Source organism: Amphiura filiformis, chromosome 2 (assembly GCF_039555335.1).
Source record: "Amphiura filiformis chromosome 2, Afil_fr2py, whole genome shotgun sequence".
In the NCBI taxonomy this organism is placed as follows: domain Eukaryota; kingdom Metazoa; phylum Echinodermata; class Ophiuroidea; order Amphilepidida; family Amphiuridae; genus Amphiura; species Amphiura filiformis.
In genome coordinates this window covers 73,100,593-73,121,257 of record NC_092629.1, presented here as the reverse complement: position 1 = coordinate 73,121,257, position 20,665 = coordinate 73,100,593, and positions in this window count along the sequence as shown.

The following is a 20,665-nucleotide window of genomic DNA, read 5'->3' as shown; positions in this document are numbered from 1 at the left end:
CTTATCACTAACACTATTCCCGTCCTTTTGATCGCATATTTGAACATGAGACTTTACATTAACATCAAGCAACGAAGCAAAGGTTTAAAAAGGAGCAACATGGAGAAAGAAAGCACATACAAGGTTAGCCGGAACCTATCATCGTCTGGAGATGGAGACACGAATGTTTTCCCGACAAAACCACGGCCACAACTTCAGCGACATCGCAAAGCAGCGATAACATTAGCTGTATTGGTCGGTGCTGCTTGCCTCTGTTGGACACCCTATTTCATGATCACTATTCTTAGCGCATGTTTCGGTGTTGTTTTCAGCACTAGAGTGTTGATGATTTCTTATTTTATTTTTTATTCCAATTCGGGAATTAATCCTTTCTTGTACGTAGCGACTAATCGTCGAATCCGAGCAGGGATTATCAAAATATTGAAGTGTGAGTAGTATTCAACAATTGACCCCCTGGACACTAGTACTGGTCATCTAACAGCATTTCATATTGGTTGATAACTTGTAATGCTCATTTCAATTGCCAATTAGGCTTTAAACTATTTATGGTCAAACTTGCATTTGCAGATGATCTTATAATTAATACCCTGAGTGATTGGTTGAAAATTGAACATAATATTCATTTTGACCAATCGGCAAGCTCGCAGGGCTTAAGAGAGTTAAATGCAATAATTCTATGGAATGTACGATTATCTTGACGAATGCATTGCACTATAACATTATCATGTATTTTAAGCACATTAGTTAAAATGAAAGAATAGGTAATTGCTGCATTTATTATTTTGGTATGAACATTTAAGAAAACAAATCTTAACTTAAAACGCTGCCAGTTCACTGACCGGATTTGAACGCAAAGCTACAACTTGTCAGAAAAATCTATATCTACTTGATTAACTTTGTCAAATTTCATCTGTAAAATGATTAATATATTGTAATGAGGTCCTATTGTGATTTGTATATGGTTACCTCTGTTTATAGTTTATAGCAACTGATTTATTCACAGAAGCTCGGTTATTCTCATTAGATTTTGGATTTATTTGAGTTCATTAAGGGATCTGGAATGTCTTTCTGATAGCAAATCATTTTCATTTTATGAAAATCACGATATAATACCAATTTTATGACAAATTAAAAAAAATTGATATTTTTCACATTTTTGAGATAACAGTCCTCGAATTAAATTTGATAAATTTAATGATATAGTCTTAAAGTGTATGTAGCTGGCAGGAAAAGCCGACGATCAATTGAGAATTTTGACCTTTCATATTGAAGATATGGATTTTTTCCCCAAAACACCTTTTTTTTGGTGTTTTGGGAAAAAAATCCATATCTTCAATACAAAAAGGTCAAAATTTTCAATTGATCGTCGGCTTTTCATCCCACCTACACACACTTCAAATATAAATTATCAGATTTATTAAGTTTACTTCGAGTACTGTTAAATATCAAAAATATCAATTTTTAATGATTTGCCATAAAATGTGTATTACATTGCAAATTTCAAAAAATTTCAAAATTATTTGATATCAGAAGGACATTCTTCGTATTCATAATGTAATTCGATATGTCTGATATGCTCTAATGTCCCACAATAAATAATGTCCAAACGTTCATACCCCTTCCCTTAAACATACTTTAATATCAATAATAACTATAAATAAAACTTGTTACTTATATTGCCCATTCTGCGCCAGAAAAAAAACATAACATGCATATTTCTACTTTTCTGATTGTATATTTATCGAACTGAAACATTTGTAACTCTAGTTGTTTGAGTTTAGTAAGTCAAATTTAAGACCCCGAACACGGTTGTTTGATGGCATGTAATACTGTATTATTTTTAAGTAAACACTGATGGGGCTATTTGTTTGCTTCTTTACAAAGGTAAACACTTGTATAATGTAATTAGAATATCAGAAAAAATACTAACCAATGGCAAGGAAATCAAAAAAAAAATTTTTTTTTTTTCATGGAATAAGGAATAACTCATATTATTGTTTGGCTAATTTAAATTCTAAATATATGCAAATAGCGCCCTCAATTTACACGCAAATATACAGTTTATACAATAGAAATTACCACAAAAATGCAGAAAGATGAATAATTTGATATAGAAACGACAGTTAATATTAAAAATAGCTAAAAATTATACATTTTTATACTGGTGTGATAGCTCTTGGTATTATCCAGGTCTAGAATTGAACATTATATGTTTTGTTAGAAAATTAATCAATTTTCACGTCAAACCAATATTATCTAAAATGTATCGTTTAGCATGCAAGTTATCTAGATTCTATTGTTTAGCATGTGGGTTATACAGATTATATTGTCTAAAATGCAGGTTATCTAAATTTTATTGTTTAGCGTGCAGGTTATCTAAATTCCATTGTATAGCGTGCAGTTTATCTAAACTGGCCTCAAAAAGAAACTTATACTTTTTCACAAGGTCATATCTTAACATCCTGTCCATAAAATGAACTAAAATTACACACAGAATTACTTCAATACTCTACTCTAAACATATGTTAGTAACCAAGCAGTTGTCCAACTGACACAACAGCAAAATGCATTAACACAGAACAGCTTCCTGGACCACATTCACAGACGAATAATTGGCACCCGGCACACTTTCTTCAATAAACAGGTCTTCTTCCACACTATTCCACTTACTCACACATTTTTTGTGTTGGGTGCCAATTTGTGGGCTTGGAATATGGTCCAGGAAGCTGTTCCATGTCAGTGGACTTTGCTGTTGTGTCAGTTGGACAACCGTTTGCTTACTGACCAGTGTTTAGAGTAGAGGATGGAACTCATCCTGTATGCAATTTTGGTTCATTTTTATGGACAGGATGTTAAGATATGACCTTGTGAAAAATTATAAATTTCTTTTTGAGCCCAGTTTAGATTCTATTTTTATAATGCCGTTCGTAAAATACATTATAATGCACTGCAGAAGAAAGCATAACGGTGAAGAGATGGGCACTATAGATCAAAAAGTACATAATGTAGATAAGATGGTGTTCTAATACCGTAAAACCTCTTCTACAAGCATATAATAGTGTTTTAATGAAAGCTATCTTAATGCGAAACATTCGTAAATATGACAATACAATAGAGTTGTCTTACAATAGTATTCGTATTTGTATGTGCTTGTATAGGTACATTTATTTGTGCAAACTCAATATGTTATTATTTCCATCAAGAGTATGTGCTTGTAGACGAAGTTTTACGGCAATGTAATTAGGTAAGATAACGAATTAACAATGGACGTGTATAAAGGGTCATTCAGAGACCCGCCAAACCAAAACTACATATAATTTTCCACACATGTCATTTTTGAAACTTTTAAAATATTTACTACAAATCAATTTCTTTAATGAATAAGTTTAGCACTGTGTTGTAGTGTCTTGAAAGACAAATCGTAATAGTTTAAGGCATTGTCCCTACTTAACAACCGTTGTTGAGATATTTAATAACATTGTGTTTGGACACGTCCCGGTGGATATCTGAAATTCCCTTTAAAACCTAGGAACAGTCCTTACATGTCTCTCAATGTGCAGGTAGACAATTATGATGCTGATAATTCTGGCCATAATATGTCTTTTTATCTCTTCAAAATGCCTTGATGAAATTAAAAAAATAATATCAGAGAAAGAGCCAAAGTTGTCTAGATCTGTCTTTAAATGCCCCCCGCTATGTCGTGGGCTCGAATCCAATGTCGGCATTGCTTTTGTTTTCAAGTTGTGTTGTGTGCCGCTCGGGATTTGTTTTTATTTGTTGTAATACTTAAACTGTTCTTTCTTATTAACCATATTCAATTTCTTGTAGCGAGCATTCGTTTCCCATTGTGTTTATTTCTTCTTGTGCATGATGCGTAAAGAATGGCAAAGACTTGACAATTGACAACCCCGTTCTTGTAATGTGATTTAGTTAAGTATTACTACACCCTGGCCAATTTTGTGCCTATTTTTGCATTTTTCTCAAAATTATAGCACATTGGTGACAAGTAAGATATGTATATTATAGGGCAAGGACTACCACTACTGTACTGAAAATTCAGTAACTCAAAGCAAGTAGTTATTGATTAATTGATCAAATACTGGTTTTCCCTCATTTTAGACTGTAACTCCACAACTGTTGTCTGTGCTGAAATAAAATTTCCAGTGCAGTAGTTGTAGTCCTTGCCCCTATAATATTCATATCTTACTTATCCCCAATGAGCTATAATTTTTGAGAAATATGCACAAATAGGCACAAAATGGGGCAGGGGTGTTGTACCCCCTTAAATGTACCCCTTTTAATATAAAGACGAATGCGATAACGGCGCAGCACCACCAATACAATTTTTGATATCATCAGTATATCACTCAGTTACCCGATGGCGCTATACATGTATATCTGTATAATGCGAATAGCTGCAGCTATGCTACGCCATCAATAGAATAAAACAAGGGTATTGCGTTATTGTAGCGTTTCTGTCCACACTTTGCACCTATGAGGTACCGAGTTCGAGCCCCGGCCGTTCTCGATAACTTTATGACATTTCGGTTTACAAGCAATACACGCTGCTGCATGTTTTTATTCGGGTTTTCTGGTTTCATCCTACTTCTAAAACTGGGCTATCTTCCACGATTATAACGCTTCTGTATTAAATACGATTGATTGTATAATGCAAGGCAGTTAAGCTAAGGCCCTGGTGCCCGGTGTCATTACCCCTCAACCACTGCTCAACCACACGATCAGAAGGATCGGGAAGTACCAATGAGGTAGAAAGGATAGAGTGCCCTGCTCGCCGAATCTGTGAAGCAGGTTTGGGTCCCGGTTTGGGTGCTGTATAGATCACAAAGTTGAACAAATCATGTATTAAAACGCATTAAATTTCCCAGTATACCATTGTCTTTATCAAAAAATTGCTGAATTATAAAGGCAAACACGCCTGAATCTGGTATTTCATCAGTGTTGCCACGCTAAACAACTCTACCATTTTACGAAATTTCGCCTTCAGTCGCCGTTCCTGTAGCGCTGCATGGCAACGGGCGAATGAACTAGATTTAGGAGCGTGCTTGCCTTTATTAGTCAGCAATTTTTTGATAAAAAAATGGTACACAGTAAAGTTGAATATGCTAAAACAAGTAATTTATTTAATTTTATTAATCCATACATGCTAGAGTAAATTCAGTTTCCATTTTAGTTGTATTTGATGCTGATTTTGTTAGGTCCCTTCATTTCATAATGGCTTATTCAGTGTGTAATTGACAATGAAACGGCAACGTACCAGCTCGAGCTCAGCGATCTATGTTTTTCTACGTCATTGGGAAGTACCGTAAAAAAATTGGCGACTGTTGGCAAGAAAGTTTCGCACCACGTACGTCAAAGTTCACTTTTCAAAGGGCATACTGTTGTTACGAAAACAAAAGAACTGGTAAAACAAATTAGTAAATGACCTCAAAAGGTCAAGTCGTCTGTAAAAATTACAATGGCGAAATTGCGACAAGAGCTGTCAGTGACTGTCACCCTTGCGAGTGAAAATATTTTACTAACACCACGGCTATATGGTTTTTCACAATATAACAGTAATGGAAAGAAAAGTGCAAAAGTTTTTCCGCACAAATATTTTTTTAATGACGTCGCGGACATAAACATCAATCTGCTAATTTGCATATTGCCGCCATTCTTCCAGCTAGCTCGTCCTGTGATTGGTCCTTTAGTTATCTAGGTTTATATCTATATCTATGGTATAATTTACCGGTATTGATAATGGCGAAACTATAAGTAGCTAATGAAAGCACCGGAAAAAAATCAGTTATATCATGATATATCATCACTCAATCAAGCTGTGGCGCTATGTACGTGTATTACAGCAACTCGCTTCCCGCAATTGTCCATGCAACAAATTTCTCGAGAATTAAATTGTAGGCTTAGAGGGTTTAAAAGTGCTATGATTATAATTTTTATAATTATCGTCTGAAATAAAGTTCTGGAAATACTTATTCAATTTCTTGCATTTATATTTCTGGGGTTTTTGTTTTGTTTTGTTTTGTTTTGTTTTTTGTTTGTTTTGTTTGTTTTTTTGTAATCATAATTACTCACATCACTGTCATATAGACTTTCGAAGTCCATCTTGAAATGTAACCGGCTTTCATAGCACCCTGATGCAAGTAATTTCCAAATTCAATTCCGAATTCGGCAGTCATGCATGTATTATACCCGGGATTATACCATTCAGCAAATTACTTCAGCGGTGTTTGTCTGCTCTGTCTGATTATCGCGTGATAAAAACTTGTTCACGCATTGCTACTAGCGAATGAGTCCTCTAGCGAATGATGATGACGTAATTCAATTAGCAAATCAGAAGCACATTTGCGTATACGCCATAAACAGCGCCAATTGGCAGACCGCTGAAGTTCTCTGCTGATAACTATAAATTGCATAAGGCGCAGATCACCAAATCGGCTCTCCATTGAAAATGATGCCAGTCTTTCTCTCTTTCTCATAGAAAATGCTGCTTAAAATCATAAAAAAATTATCGATCTCCCATCAGTGGTACACTTGCAGGATTTATTATTACTAATCATGACCAATCCAAATTTAGCCAAAATTATGCAAATTTCTGCTCATTTTAATGCTTACGTTAAGCCATCCATGGGTTTTTCTGAGAATGGAAATTAATTTGGTTTGGTGTGATACGCCCGTATGCTAAGTAAAGATTTATTCCAAGTCTACCATGTTATAATACTGATAATAACAAAAAAACTAAAACATTGTATCTGTATGGATAATGATTTGGAAATTCTAAGTTTTCAGAAAAGGTGGACTTCATCTCGTCCAGAATGAAAGTATACAGTGTTACAATTAATAAGGACGATTGCTTAAAGATATGACGTGACCATATCGAGTTGATATTAAAGGTCCGTAACCCGATCGACAACATCATCCCCCCCGATTTTTGTCATTGTTAATGAGTTTTTGGTAATTGGTATCACAAAATAGATCGTATTTTTCTTATTCCTATTCTGAAATTTGACGCTCCAAGTCGATGTATTTCCGGAGAAATCGGAGAATTCATGCCAACATACCTCCCTTGGTGGCTACCAATTTCTGGAATTCTGGACAGCCTTATCGTAGATAATTATAGTCTCCTCAACAGCTAATTTGGTTTCGCGTCATTCACATTGTATGAAATGAGCGAACCGCAATAACGCTGAAGAGACTTCAGTCACTATAAAGCTTTAAAAATTCCTTCAGAAATTAGAAGTTGCCCGCGTGGCGCAGTTGGTTAGAGCTTTGTTTTTTTGTACCAGAGGTCCCCGGTTCAAATCCCGGTAGTGATAGGTTTTTTTCTGCTCCATTTTTTAAACCCAAAATTATTTCATTCATTTGAAATGTACATATTGCAAGGGGAAATATATTTGGTTTCTTTTTTTTCTGAATCGGTACGAAAAAGAGTTTTTAAAAATCTAAATTTTCCGTTCAATACGGGCATTTCCTGCATTGTCGTCGGGGCATTTCTGTTTTGCTTTGTTATTGAGCTCTGTTGCCATTATGCCATAATTTATATACAAAAAGCATCATGAACGATATACAGACGAACACGAAAAGACTGGTTGTGGGGAAATGTCACCGTAGTATGTGTACCTAGTACAGTGGAGCTTGGTTAATGTCAGTGCAACTACGCCACATGGCACATGACAAAAGGGAATTACGGCACATGTGATTGCTTGCCTTCCCACAATGCAATTCACGCATACAAAGTATTGGGTTGCAAATTTTGCTATTTATTCACATTTACGCAGAAAATGCTCTCGTTTTTTTCACAAAGCTGCATAAAGGGGACAATATTTGATATTATATGTAATTTTAAAGACAATCCATATCCAAAACCAATAGGGTTACCCCCCTTTAATAGCTTATCAGTACAAGTAAGAAAAAGTAATACATGAGTGGTGGGGTAATTCCGAACGGCTATAGAAAACAGTAATGATACCGTGTCCGGGGTAATCGCGAATGCCCGTCATGAGTGTGATGGGTTTTTTTTATCTGAATTGATCTACAGAGCTATATGTGTCATGAGCTGGATATGAACTAATCATTCACCGAGGTTCTAGGAATATATTTAAAAAAAATTTAACACTCCAAATTGGTTCTTCAATGAGCTTTCCAGTACCGTTCGGGATTACCCCCAGATCGCGGGGTAATCCCGAACGACGCCATTTTCTTTGTTTCATCCTATCTTCCAACTAATTAATTAAGTTTTATTTAATGAGAATGTGCTTATAATTAAAATATTACCCACTCCTGATATTGGTATTATTAGGGTTTATCATATCTTACGTTGTTTTAATGTGTAGTAACCCAGCAAACACATTTTAAAAGCATTTTAAATAAGTTATATTTTGGTTTAGGTAAAAACGTTTTAATAACATTAAAATATCGGGTTATATAAAGGTCATGATAACGTTTTAAAACGTTTTGTTTGAAAACACACTACAACAATATTTTTAAATGTTTTAAAAACATGTTATTGTAAGCTATTTTTGCAAACATTTTGCCAAATATTGTGTCAATACTTAAATAACATTATGTTAAAATATTTGAACCCAGCAAACACAGAAATGTTCTTAAAATGTTTTTTCCGAACCTTTTAATAACATTTAAATGTCGGGTTATATAAAGGTCATGAAAACGTTTTTAAAGCGTATTTGAAAATATTTTGGGCAAACATTTTTCGCAAAATATTTTTACAACCCCAAAATAACATTCTGTTTAGAATGTTTTGTATCAAGTTTTCAAGAATGTTTTTGGAATGTTATTAAAACGTTTTTATACCCTTTATATAACCCGACATTTAAACGTTTTCTGTAAAACATTTTTGTTTGCTGAGCAGTAGATGATCAAATAATGTTTTTTAAGGTGATGAAAACGTTTTATACTCTTAATGTACCCTTTATATAACCCGACATTTAAACGTTTTCTGACAACCTTTTATAACCTTTTGCGAATGATGTCGAGAACGTTTTGTGTTTGCTGGGAATAGGCTTAAATGAAAAGGTGCTCGGGATTACCCCACTCTCCACTATAATAGTGTCCTCTTCAATTACTTACGTCATTCAGCCCGCTGCCTTGAAAATCAATTTCGCTTCGAACGGGGGAAGGACCCGTACCAGCCCGAATTTTACCAACACAATAAGCTGTATATTCATATTTACTACCGGCAGTGGTGATTTTTAACAAACCCGGTTGGAATTTTTTCTAATCATGTGTGTTACCTGTCTGCAAAAGGAATTTAATTTTCGGACTTCGAGGACTGTTAAATGATAAAAATATCAATTTTTAACAATTTGCCATAAAATTTGTATTATATCGCCAATTTAAAAAAATCAAAATTATTTGATATCAGAAGGACATTCTTCATATTAAGAATGCAATTTGATGTGTCTGATGTGCTCTCAGATCCCACAATAAATACTGTGTCAACGTCGCTACCCCAGCCCTTAATGAGAATGTGCTTATAATTAAAATATTACCCACTCCTGATGTTGGTGTTATTAGGGTTTATCATATCTTACGTTGTTTTAATGTGTAGTAATAGGCTTAAATGAAAAGGTGCTCGGGATTACCCCACTCTCCACTATAATAGTAGGGATAACCATCAAAATTTCATGTTGACCTTATTGCTACAAAATATTGTTTTCTGGGTAGAACTCATCAACAGAAGTATTTTGGTGGTTAAATGGTCAAAATCGGTCAAAAACTTTTCGAATTATGAATTATCAAAGTTTCCCATTCTGACCGGTCATTGGAACAAAATAAAATACAAGGTCCAAAAATAGCAATTGGGAGCAAAATTGGCATAAGCATATATTTACCTTTATATATTTCTTTATTTTAACATATTTGCAAACATGAAACAAGCATATTGTGAAAGTATCAAAGGGGTTTCTTATGAAATGGCACTTAACTAGTCACTGGCATAACTTATTTTTTCAAACCGAGGCATTGAAATCATGCATTTAGAGGACATTTGCCAAAAATCATCCAAGATAGCCGATATGGCACAAAATCAAAATTGCACTAAGAAGGTGAACTTTTTTTCACAACCAAGAATTTCAATGTTATTGGGTTTAATATGACCATTTAGTAGGTGTATGTAAACAAAATCTTAAGTTTTGAAGGTCATTGACTCATTCACAACAATAGAGATTATCCACTTTACTCATCATGCTCATGTGTGACTTCTAACAAAAGGCGCTGGTTCCTGTAGTATTCCTCATTCAAACCAAAGATACTCAATACATTATGAGTATCTTTGTTCAAACCAATTCAATGCTTGACCTCGGAGTTACCTGCATGACTATCGCGGGCTATTTTGAAACAGTTATGGTTGCACATTCAGGTGAAAGTCCTAAACAAGGTATAGCCAGCAGCAAGTTGTAGATGGTATGGGCCTAAATATAACAAAACGTTTAGGGTTGAAATCAGGTGAAAAATACATCAAATGAGCACAAAACTTCACATTTATGTTCAGAAAGGTGTCTTCTTAGCATGATTCGAAAGGAGTATGGAAATTCCAAAGGGAAGCTGGTGATTTAATTTGTAACTCAAGATCTACTTGTTCAATATTTTAACCTTTTTACAGAGGGTATGACAGAGGTATTACTGGCAACTCTGCCAAATTTCAGCTCAGTAGGCCACATTTTTCACCTGAAATTATTGACATGAATATTTTGTGCCATTCTTGAGCAGTGCTGAACTCAGCCACTGGCAATTAAGCGCACTGTGGCGATGGACCAATTTTGACTCGCACTTACAGAAAAACGAAATAACTTACGTTGCTGTAATTTGCAAGATAGTTACAAAATATAATTGGCAGTAACTTCCCCAATTTTTACAGAAAAACATTGAAAATTAAAAGAATGAGATCAATTTAGAAATGTCTGTGCAAGCAGTGCACAGTTGAGCTCCCTGCATGTCTATGGGAGTGTTCTAATCAAGTTGATGGTTCATTGGTCATCCCTAATAATATTGTCCTCTTCTATTACTTACGTCATTCAGCCCGCTGCCTTGAAAATCAATTTCGCTTCGAACGGGGGAAGGACCCGTACGAGCCCGAATTTTACCAACACAATTTCTCTTTTTTTTCAGGAGAAATACGAATAAAAAAATTCCAAAGAGTGTCAACTTTAATTATTCTCTTCGAATGGAGTTAAACTTGTTTTGCAATAGATATGCCCTTTAATACATCATTCTTTCCCAAGAAAATCAGCATTCGTTTGGAATTTTCAGATACAGTGACTTAACAAGAATTGTTTTCTGTAGCCTCCGTCATTTTATTACAATAATATTTTCTTGTACAAAAGTTCTTTTGTTTCCAAATATCCGTCGCATAATTTGAATTGGTTGTATTGGTTGTATTTGCTGCATTGCATTCACACACGAACCTCATCTGATAGTGAATGGAATTTGTCAACCGTGACGTCACGAGGTGTCATCATAGCAGGAACGTATAATAAAGTACTGACATATTAAAATCACACTCTCTTTAAAATAATCATTCCGATTTAAAAACAAAAACGCTATTACCTGTATAAATAAATGAATGAATACCAATTAAAGCAATTTATTCGATAGGTTGTACCAAACTGTCCCACAATGCATAACGAATGGAAATCCGAAAGAAACTTTTGAGATGGTTTGTATGCATCATGCAGTTTTTGTTAACTACATGTATGCACACAACACAGGGGCACTCACATAGGTAATTGACCCGTACTGGTAGCGCTGTGCTGTGGGTATAGGAGATGAACTAGTTAGCGTCATATATCAAAAAGTATAAAAGCTCTGATTTTAGTACTTGCTCTATGTTTCAATTACTTATTCTCTTCAAAATACCTGAATTTTTAATCCGATACAAGCTTTTATAACGGGGCACCATGCATTTGTATGAGAAAGGAAATCGAACCATCTTATCCAAACTCCCCTGTTAATCCAATGCACATTTTGCTTCACCGGGCCGCCCTGACTTGGTCGCGTTTGGAAGAGAGGTGCCACCAAACCGTAATAGGTACAAATTTAGTACTTTCTGTCAATCAAGTATGGTTTATTTTCTACATGTCAATCTTTAAATTATTAGCATAGTCCTTATAATAACTGTGGACCGCCTTGATGAGTAAATGATAGCAAACCAGTGAAAATCCCCAAAACTCAGTCAGTGGAGCTCCGCCCATACATGTCAATAGCGTCATTATCGATTGGATTAGTCGACCGTAACAATTCGATCGCTCATGGGATTAATATTATCACGTGGTAAGAAATGTGCATTGGACAATCGATTACTATAATGGTTTAGTACTGCATATTTCGGTTTAATCTTCACTAAGCGGGTTTATGGCTGAAAAGCTCACGGAGAATTTGCCGTGGACAAAACTGCACTATGGTTTGAAGGTGCAAATTAACAATAAGGCGGCCGGTTATACCGCCGCGTTCACCAAGTCATCATCACAACACTTGTGAACAAACGAGTTTGTTTTGACAGCTGACGTCAGACGCAATCTCTGTCTTGAATGGTAGAATTCGCCATCTTCGTCCTGTGACAGGAAAATACGCACGTTTGGATGGCGTTTTGTCACTGCAAAAATGTGTAGATAAAAAGTTTGGTATCAAATTAAAGCTTATCACGTGTAGAATATTATTCTTTTAACAGAATATATTGGTGACCATCTACTTGTTTGGCTATTTTGCCGCAAAGAAAAAAGGTCAAAATTTAACCCTAAAAAATCAGTCAATTTTTGAAACCGGACGTTGTTCGAATTCGCGCCAAAACTTCACCTCTGAAATAAAATATTGGGATTTTTTCTCAGATTCCTTCAGGTAGACACTTGCCAGAAGCAACTGAGCTGAAAACGGGCGAAATTTGACAATATCTTTAGAAAATAAAGCCGCAACAAGCTCAAATAAGCGATGGACTATTTTAACCGAATTTCACTGGTACATAAATCGTGATTTGGTGGTGCGCCCTCTGAAAAAATTTGAAGAATAGAAGGTGACGTTACTCCAAAACACGTAGGCCTATGTAAGTGTATAATTAGTCCTATTTAATGATAAATGAACTACCAGTGGGTCCACTAAATGTTCTTGTCAGTGCTGCAGTGCAAAACATCTCTTTAACATTACATTCAAATAATAATTACATTGTAAATTGGAACTGACACCAATTTTTTTCAGGAATATCTTGTTTTACTAGAATAAAAGAGATATCGAGCAACTGTTTTCATTGGTAGTGTGTAGCGTGATGTCGGCCAAGTGCGTGATGAACAGCTTTTATTTTAAAAGGGGTGGGGTAAATTATTGTGTTCAATAATTATTATATTTTTACTGACATGTGAGAGTCATTATGGAATAATATTTCTGGAGATTTATAAGGCAGAATATTGACCAATTGTCACTGTTTCTGATCGATTCTCAGTCATACGTCTGGTAAACGAAAACATTCATGATGATTATCTTAACTATGTGAGGATCAAAAGGACATACACATTTACATGTGATTCTCAGCCAGAAACATCTGGTAAACGAAAACAGCCATGATGCTATCTCAATTATTATGTGAAAAAGAGCATTCACAGGCAAATGCAAATGAGAATTAGATATACTGTTTGTACGAGCACCAGATTTATAAATAAAAGTGTGCATTAATAAATAATTCGTTGTTGCCTTTGCAATGTTCAAAAAATGCCTTTTTTTTTTTAAATCTCTACGTTTGTAAGATCCTCTAAAAACAAGAAAGTGCTATAAAATAAATCAATTTAATTAAAAAATTCAACGGTCCCAGGTCACGGCAATTACTATTTATTTAAATTTTGTATTGACTAAGTTTGATGCTTATTTAATGGTGTATTTAAATTGTGCGAGTAATTAACGTATACATACGACTTCGTGCACACCGCCAGTTAAAGTTCGCCACAAATTTTCCCAAAATCGGTCCGACCATACATAATGCAACACGCACACGCATGCGTGGTTCGTAATTGATTGACAGATGAACTGTTATCACAAAATGTCAATATTGCAGATATAATTACTTGCATTTTTGAACACATTTTTTCCGAACCTACCTTCTATTATTTTTTGGTTTTCAATTATAATAGTCATTCAAAACGTGTCATTCCAATATTTCGAACCATCACTGGCAGCAGTGGTGGTGTGAATCTTGGGTATCCATGGATACCGTATGCACTGAATAAAATGGTAATGAAGCCGGTTGCGTGAACTATTCACAGTTGAATGTGCAAAGACGTCATCACATCACAAGACTCAGGACAACTGTTTATATACGTTTAAACAGATATTCTGGTTCAAAATGGAAGGTACTACACAAGAAATATCATCAAAAGAATTTTGTTACGAGATATCATCGCCTTGGTGCAGTGAAAACTTACCCTGGGTAGATGTGGTTATTGAAATATTTCTGTGGTTTCTCGCCGCTTTTACTGTAATTGGAAATGTTCTAGTACTTATCGTATTTGCCAGAGACAGAGAACTTCGCTCTAGTATTTCAAATCTTTTTATCCTGAATCTGGCAATAGCAGATCTACTAGTTGGATGCGTTTCGATACCAATTAATAACCTTTATCGTGCGTCATGCTGGTGGCCGTTTTCAGCCACGTTATGCAGGTTTTGGATCACGATGGATTTCAGCGAATGCACTGTCTCAGTTTGGGCAGTGGTTCTTATCAGTTATGACCGTTTTCTTCTCGTCACAAAAGGACTAAAATACGGCAAACATCAAACTCTGACAAAGTTTCTCGTCTTATCGGGTGTTTTATGGGTAGTATCGTATTTGAGATACTTTTGCTCTTACGTCGCGTATGACTGGATCCTTGGCTCGTCAATCAACTATAACTGTGATTGTTACAGTGACGTATTAGGCAAAACCGGTTTTGTCATTTACGACATGGTGTCATCAAACATAATTCCTATCCTTCTTATAGCGTATTTGAATGCTAGACTCTTTTGGAATATCAGAATGCGTTCACTCCGCAAAGGAAAGAGCACTGGAGTTGAAAACAAGTATGCGGTATCCGGTACTGGGGAAAGTTCTGGTACGGGAGATGGGAAAGGTTTCCCATCTCGAGGAGGGCGTGAACTTCGTAGACATTATAAAGCAGCAGTTACCTTGGCTATTATTGTGGGTACGGCTTTCCTGTGTTGGACCCCGTACTTTACCATTACAATTTTGCAAGTGACATTCGGGATAGGAGTCAGCACTAGAGTGTTGATGATCTCTTATTATATCTTCTACTCGAATTCGGGAATGAATCCATTGCTATACGTAGCCACTAATCCTCGTATAAGAGCAGGGATTATTAAGATATTGAAGTTTCAATGAAGAATTAAAGTATTAAATGATTTAACTATAGTTAAAGAGGAAGCCCCACCAGAGCAGTTCTTCTGGAGTGAACCAAACCTGCCTGGTTATCAAATTAATCAGTGATAAGTTTATCTCTGAATTTGACAGGTGCTTATTGGTGTTTTAATGTTATTGTTACTAATATGATAACCAGGTGGGGTTTGTTTACCCTAGAAGAACTGCTCTGGCGAGCTTCATCTTTAGCTGAATATATTGTAATTAGCAAAATGTCTGAGAAGCGTAAAAAACAAATTCACTGAACGCAACATATAATAAATGTACTAGTCTTCGTCCGCGGTTTATAGCTGGTGGTCAGCGTTCCATCTAAAGCCATATACAATGGCACAGCAACATGCACCATAAATAATTGACCCAGAAGAATGTGTTGAAAACAGTTGAAAATAACATAAATATTCGCTGACTTTGGTATCTGAATGGTCCAAATTACTGAGGCAATTGCTGAAAATCGCTGAAGTACAACGTCCGCATTGGAACAGTGGTGGTAATTACAAAATTCTTTTCACTTCTTTGTCATGCGTTAGTTTCATGCAATTCAATTTCAATTATTTTATCTGACTTGCAGATTTGTTTTCTCCTTGAGATACGAATTTTCTTCTTTCACTCAGTTACTTGGCTTCCCTATATAATCAAGAAAATTCTAGCGGTTGAATTCATAATCGATACTTAAACAACTTGTAATATTATGGGCAAAAAATGTGATATTTTCTCTTTAAATTGCACTATTTTGTGGTAATAGAATAGAAATAAAGGGTGCTCCATTATCCTTTACACGCAAATAATGTGTCCTCGGCAGTAAAACGTTTAAATAATGGGTTCGGCTGCGCCTCACCCATTATTTACGTTTTACTGTCTCGACACATTATTTTCGTGCAAAGATATGTATTACCCTTTATTTCTTTAATATATTTAACCAAATTTGAATTCCAATATGTTCAAGGGATGCCCATTGGGGACCGTTATATTCTTATTCAACACACCTCAGATGTAAATATTAAAACAAAAACATGTTAGTCGTACCCAACTCTACACTCATAAGGAAGTTCTGCCAGTATTTTGAACTAAAGCAGAGATTGCATCCAATGTAATGCTCTGATGCATTTAGAGCTACATAAAATAAAACCTATAATCTAATATGCTCTCTGTTTTACCATTAATCTCCCATACGTATGAATCTACATGATGTTTTTTTAACCCTTAATGGCATGGAAATATTAGTATGTCATTATGCTCCATTAAGTAATCTACATTCAATACAAAGTAACTTACGACTCCTCTTAAAAATGAAAAATAAAAACGAATTCTTAAAAAATACTACTATGCGTACAGAGAAATATCATATTTGAGATATTTTGCTCTTACATCATAATCAATTTACCGTTAGTAATTTTACGTGAAAATTAATTTAACAAACCCAAAGAATTTATATTGTTTCTGTTGAATATTGCAATAATTGCATTTATTTCCAGTAATTTTACACGTATTAGGTGATTCACTTGTGCAACTCAGAGATCTGAATGGTATTCTACATGTACCCCTTTTCGTCCATCAGTTAGGCCTATATGAGGTCATGGGGTTTACTTCTAATGATCTCATGGTCTGGTTCGGAAGTTCCGTTGCTAAGATGACCAATACAATAACTATATTTACACAATCTATGTATATTTGTCATATTTACTTAACAAAATACTTGCTAATGTTTAAACAAAGGATATGTATTAAAGGAAACCATTAAAGGAGTATTTCGTGATCCTAGCATCCTCTATTTATGTCATTTTTCATTAGATATCCACGAAAAAAACCTATTCCCAAAATTTCAGTTGATTCCGATTTTGCGTTCGCGAGTTATGCATGATTATGTGTATTACACTGCTCCATAGACAATGCGTTGTAATTTCAAATTCAAATTTCACGATATCTTTGCTAAACGAATCAATCTGCAAGAAATATTTTGTACATAAACATTATGTAGCCAGAGGTTTCCAGTGATATAAAAATCTCAACTTTTTTTGAGAAAGTGGGGGAATGAGGCTGTGGATTACGAAATGCCCCTTTAAATGATGTGCATAAATATGCGGGTCGTGTACAGAGTGTTGAAGATCTAATATATTTGGCATGTGATCTTTTTTCAGTGTTTGTGATAGGACTACGTTTATTTTTATTTTTAATTTAAAAAAACCCGACACCTACATTACTCAATCACCCAATCGGAAAATATTAGTATACTTTGTTGTTGCTGTTAACATGTTTTATCAATTTGTGTAGAATACAATTTATTTGATTCATGCTCAAAAACTTACTGTTGCCAGGCTGCTATAGATATGATTTTCAATAGCATTTTTAATATATATATAAATGTATGCACAAGAAATATATTAACAAACCTTTGCAAATGTAAGAAGAAGACTGACGTTTCATAATAATACTCGATTTTTTTTAATTTAGTCTTTGAATTGCATACTACAAGATGATTTCATATTAAAATAAATTCAACTTTTTGTAAATGTAATATACAAGCCTGCATTGCTATATTAAGGATACGATACATGATTTACCGACAAGTGACTCATTTCGGAATGCGATCATGAATTTTGAAAAAAAAAAAGTTTCCACGGGCTTCGTTGGGACTCGAACCAGCGATTCCAAACTTCCTTCGATTACGTGTCTAGCGCTTCACCGCTCGGCCACCGTGGCAGTTGAGCGGATGATTGTTACGATAAAAGATAAATCTCATATTCGCCATCTTTAGCCTTTTGTTTACTAAAAAAAGACGCGTTATGTAAAGATAGATTAGCCGTTTTATGCATAAATAGCACGAACGTTTGGGAACGGTTTCAAACAAATAATAAAGACACTGATGTGATGAAGAAATTGCGTAAGTCGGGAATTATCTGCGTCGCAATGTTTTGTTTTGGTTTTAGGAATTTGACCTTAAAATTTACGACTTCATGACATTATCATTTGAAATCAACAAAAGATAATTCAACACAATATGTCCTCATTCTTTCTCTAGAATGTTTTGTACATGTATGTGAAATACCTTCAACAATGGCTCGCTGCATAATGGTAAAAATAGCCTTGACCTAAAAAAGGGCGAGAGGTACCATATTTACGGATTCAGGCTAAATTTAAAATTGACATAAACGTTTGTTTTTTGATCGATTACAAAAATTAATTTTTGTCGTATAAAGAAATTGTATCTGGCGTGAATTACACTACAGTTTTTATTCCTAGGGCTCTTTGACTTCTTCAAATATTTTTTTAATGATAGAGTGAATCCCCTGGCCCTCTATAATTACGCACAAAAGATCGAGTCTTTAGTCAATAAGGGTATTCTGCAGGGGCTATTTTAGGAGTAAAATGTCACTGCACGCCGGCAAATGGAAAGCTTTCGGGCAGACTTTGTAAACGGGGGGGTATAGGGCGGATTACAAAAAGTTGAAACCTTTAAAAAATCTTTAAAATTATATGTAGTATTTTAAGCACTTATACAAGGTATGCACAAATCTTTTATGTGTCAAGAAATGAAATTTCGATCAGTACTGATCGCTTGATGGAAATGTCTGTATAATATCATGAATTTTGAGAGATATATTTAGCACCAGTAAAGTATACCAGATGACTCATGAACATAATTGTTGTGATATAAAATAAAACATTCATATCGAGTTTTAGCTTCCATTTTGTATGTAATACCTATTTTTACACAACAAAATTTTAATCACGGTTCTTCATTTAAAATGAATATTTAAGACAGAAAAATCATGATTATATCTAGAATAGGCTCATTACATTGTCATTATGAACAAACTCTTATAATATACCTCACACGAGATGGTTTCTTTCAGAACGCTATATTAACCCCCCCCCCCCCAACTTTTAATTTGTATACACTCACAAAACAGGATTTTTATATACACCAGGCACAAAAAGAAACTCGACAGTTATATTCATCCTTGCTGTTCAATAACTTGATAATTTTGGATTATTCTGAAATATACATTTTGTTAATTGGACTTTGCTTTCTCATTTGACACCCTGTTCGTGAAAAACGAACAAGAATTGACCAAGATATACGCCTCCAAAGCCTCAAATCCCAAAATCGAAAGTTGTATTTTCAACGATTTTCAATGGGAACGCATCGTTGTATTGCACACAAGCACCACGGGCCAATCAATAAAGCACACAGTGTAACAGGCACAATTGAATCGTTAAAATTGCAACTTTTCATTTTGGGGTTTGAGAGTTTGGAGGCGCATATCTTGGTTAATTCTTGCTCAACGTTCACGTCGAACAGGGTGTCAAATGAGAAAGAAAAGTCCAATTAACATAATGTATATTTCAGAATAATCCAAAATTGTCAAGTTATTGAACAGCAAGGATGAATATAACTGACTAGTTTCTTTTTGTGCCTGGTGTACATGATATATATACCAGAACTTCCAGAAGGTGTATGGTTGTATGCGGATAGGGATACGTTATTGTCATTCGCGTTTAGCATGTATTTCACTAAATAAGGAACCAATTAGCTCTAAAAGCCCTATCTGTAAGGTAACAATAGCAAAATTATATTAATTTTATAGCTATATACATGAGATGAGCCGTAAGATGTGCTATGAACTGGACTTAATTTCAGATAATATAGGCAAAATTTAGCCAAATTATTTGTACTTGGTTTCCATTGAAGAAAGAATCAAACTCTAGCTTTTATCTGTATAGTGTAACATTATTAAATTTTACTAATTAATTGCATAGCTACCTGCGTCATAAGATGTTCTCTGAACCGGACTTAATTTCTGATAATATAAGGCAAAACATATGTTTCTTGTACTTGCTTTTCAATAAAGGACTTCATTTTAGATAATATAAAGCAACATTAATAGGTTCCATGAATTTTTACAGGTATTGTGTGGAAATTTCTCAAAATAATTCTAATAATTCTAGCCTCCTAACTATTGAGTACTGTGTGATATTTATCCTTGCTCCGAAGTTGAAATAAATATGGCAAATGTTATGAAAAGATCAACCTTTAAACAGCAACAGCTGATTTCAAGAGATATGATATACTATAATTTAATGATTATCTTATGGTGCCAATATTTGTTTGGTCACAATTATTTACTGGGTGCACTCTTTGGGGGCAGTGAGAAGGTTTAAATTACTGGGTGGGCAAAATAATTTACTAGGTGTGCCCGTTATGTTATTTGTCACCCCGGTTTGTCACCCTGCTCCCCATTTCAA